Here is a 3,981-nt window from a genome sequence, read left to right on the forward strand (position 1 = left end):
AGATGATTCTCTAACATCCCAGTGAAAAACATTGTATGTATTAAAAAAAACAACTTGCCATGTTCTCTAGGTGAGAGAGTTTTAAATCTTATTTTAATTTATCATAAAGATCCACAAATTTCATTCACAATTTTATATTAAAAAAACAAGGTTATTGATGTGCTAAACGTGTTTATAATCAGGACCATACTGTGATACAGCTTTTCTGGGATAAATGTAATTTTTTAAATGATCAAATATGAATAATAAATAATAACATGAGCTGAAACCATCTAAATAATATAATATTTTGAATAAAATAGTCTTTTAAAAAATAATTCAGTCTAACAAATAAAACATTTGTGTTTGAAGTTATTTTGCTCTGTGCAAAAGACAGATACTGTATTTGCTGCTTGGACTGGAGAGTGTGGAAAGCTGGTTTAACCAAGGCTGAAGATGCAGAAGGTCAAACTACAGGAGTTGTCCATCTGAGGAACATGTTAGTCTAAAATACATTTAACCATGAAATGTTCAGTTTGTGATGTTTATATGACACACACCCAGCCCCTCGGCCACTTAAGTTTACAAAATTTATGCAGAGTAAAAGAAGAAAATAAAAAAACTTGTTGGACTGATTTGGCCTGATGTCCTGAGACGTTGCAGCTGATAGGAGTCATAAAACAGAACAGGGGGACGTTGGATGACCTGACACCCCTCTAGATAAATGTGTTCAATGAGTGAAGGAAAATATGAGTGAGCACCATGCAACAACCCTAGGTTCTCCCCTGAGAACCAGACCAAACATTTAATGTGCAACCCTGCTTATAACTCAGAAACTGTTCAACAGAGGAGCTTCTGATTGTTTTTTTTTGTTTAGCTCTGATGAAGCTCTATCCATCAGGCCCACCAATCAGTGCCCCCCACCTCAACCTCCAATTTATCTGAAGAAGGGGTGTCTGGTCTTACAAAAATGGTTGTAGCTCAAAAACTATTAAACATGGGAGTTTCAGATTTCTTTTGTTGTTTAGATCTGATGAGGAGCTATCCGTCAGGTCAAAAGACCCCATCCAAACCACTACAATTTTAGGATGCACCTATAGCATGACATTTATTAGGAATAAAGACTTCTGAGTTCTGGCGCATTTGTGCATGCGGGGGTCATTATGTTACCGCTGTGCGGTATCTAGTTAATTTTTTTATTTTTGATTTACCGTTATTTATCCAGACAAGTCCCGTTGAGATCTCGGATCTCTTTTTTAAAGGAAGTCCTGGGCCTGAAGGCAACCTATTGTTCGTGATTTTAGGGGTGGGGGAAACCGGAGTGCCTGGAGAAAACCCATGCTAGCATGAGGAGAACATGAAAACTCCGCACAGAAAGGCAGGTCAAATCGGAGATCGAACCCAGGACCTTCTTGCCGTGATGCGTCGGTGCTAACCACTGAGCCATTTTGCCGCCAAGAAATTTGGGATGTTGTGTAAAATGTAAACAAAAATAGAATGCAACTTTTTGCAAAAGTCCTAAACCCACATTTTTTTTCCACAATGTAAAATGGACAAACTTGACAGATGGACAAACTTATTAAATCCAAATTGATCTTTGATTTTTTTTACTAAATTAAAATGGGACAAGAAAACCTATACATAAACTTTGCTTAAAACTTGGCATTGACCATCAAAGTCAATCCAGTTTGTATGTTAATGAAACATCTCATGAACCACTTGTCAAATTTTAATGAAAGTTTCAGAACATTTTTACTGAATGTTTGTTTACAACTGATGAACTTGAAGATTCACCCCAATGCAAAAATGTCTGCCACTGCTTATCAGGCTCAGCTAACACAACAATGGCTGAGTCAGCTGCATTGAGACAGAGCAAAAATCATGTATGGTAGTAACGTGAAGTCATCCAGCCATCTTTGTGAGCTAACACATCAGTTATTTCTTCTCCTAAATTCATCCAGACAATATACGCTTCAAGGCCTTTACTTTTGGAAGTTTTCCTTACTGTCAGTCGGGTGGTGGAAAGAATAATTAGTCATCTGTTATTTATTGATGTCCATCCATCCATCCATCCATCCATCCATCCATCACCTATACCCACTTATTCCTTTCAGTGTCACTGGTGCCCATATCCAGCAGCCACAGTGCGAGGGGCAGGGTACACCCTGGACAGGAAGCAAGTCCATCACAAGTAGATTTAGTAGTATTTATTGATGTTTTTTATGATATTTTCTTGACTTTTTAAAGCTGACTGACTTCAGGTGGTGGCAAAAATAACCCAATACTTAATCCTTCTTCATGTCTGCTGGTATAGGAGCTGAGGAGAGTTAGAGTCAGCAGGAAGGACAGTGTCTCAGGTAAGAGATGAAGGTGATGGGCAGGTGTGACTGAAATCTAAAATGTTATTTTGAATGCATTCTAGTCAGCTGTGTAAACGTACTGAAAATAATTATTGGTATAAAGACATACAGCCTTGCCATAGTTAAGTATTTTTATCACAATCAAGTCTTGTTTATTTTTTGTCCCAGCCACAGTCTCTGTAACTCATGTTCTGCCAATTAGTTTGCCCATTACTATCAGGCGTTTTCCCCCCGCCCTCATGCTCAGACTCTCGTCTACTCTGATTGTATTCACCTGGTTGTGCTTGTATATAAGACTCTGGTCGGGACCCAGTTAGTTGCCAGATCTGTGAACGACTTATGTCTAGTAATAATCCAGCATCCATGTCACGCCTTGTCCTCCTTGTTACGACCCTGTTTCTGTGCCTTGGTTTATCGTCTCTCGCCTCAGCCCCCATCGGTACTGTCTGGACCTCGGATTACCTGGTAACGACCCCAGCTCTCGTCTTTGGACCTCAGCCCCTTGTCTCTGCCCTCTTCGATTCTATTCAGTCATCGGACCCACGGCCACCGATCTAAGCCAGTCCTCCTCGACCAAGAGTTAAGTTTACTGTTTCTAACAAAATCCTGCTTTCTGAACTCAAGTGCATGACCCGTTTCTGTGACCTGGATTACCCCCGACTCTCCAAGCCCCATTGGAAACTCTCACGTAAACATGGAAGTGGATTTGGATTCCGGAAACAACACACTTTCAGGAGTGTAGTGAGCAGTTTCAAAATAAGAGTTTCTCCTCAGCCATGACCTGCTGCTAATCTTATTTTCTTGTGTGTAGATCTCCTGCTTCCAGTGAAGTTCAGATCCCGAGCCAGCGTCTCCTTTTTAAATAAATATTTTAAAACTTTGCCTGTGTTGAGCGATTCAGTGAGAATCAATCTATCAGTCAGTACATAACCAACAGCATGATTTACAACTTTATTTCATTTTGACCAGTATAAAAGTGATAAGCTTCTTTCAACTTAATTTTCTTTTCTAGGAATTGACAGAAATTTGTTGCAATTTGTTTGTAGTTTGTTCCAAAAATTGAAACAGATACTGACAGAGAAACAGGAGACCGATACTGGATATAAAAGGTAAGTGAAATTTATTTACAGTGTAGGTCTTAGGAACATGCTTTCGACGAGGAGGCTGGCATGGAGAGGAAGTCCAAGGGAGCAAGGTATGGATGAGTTCTTGGAGAATCCTTAGTGGAGTTTCTCTTTTGCAGGTTCACAGTGTTTGTTGGAGAGAGGCCGGGCAGAGGACAGAGGGCCCACAAGAATCCAGAAAGGTGAGTATGGCAGGCCTTGATAGAATGTAAAACCAGGAAATATGATTCTTCGTCTCAGGGATCTTGGTCTCTGGACACAGGTAAGCAAAAACACAACTGTGGTTTCACAAACCGTAGTTTAGACAATACTGGCTGTCATAAACAGTACCGAGTGAGACTGAATATTCCAGTGTTGGATGGACCTCAGAAGGCATCTTAAGTACACCAGGTACTCATCAAGGAGGATAGTGCACAGGTGAGTCTATCCAGAGACTCTGCCCATGCCAATCAGAAACACTGCAACAATTAGTGGACGCTGACAGTGAAAGACTGCTCCGCTAACAAGCACCACAAACT

This window comes from Austrofundulus limnaeus, unplaced genomic scaffold (genome assembly GCF_001266775.1).
Source record: "Austrofundulus limnaeus strain Quisiro unplaced genomic scaffold, Austrofundulus_limnaeus-1.0 Scaffold669, whole genome shotgun sequence".
Classification (NCBI taxonomy): Eukaryota; Metazoa; Chordata; class Actinopteri; order Cyprinodontiformes; family Rivulidae; genus Austrofundulus; species Austrofundulus limnaeus.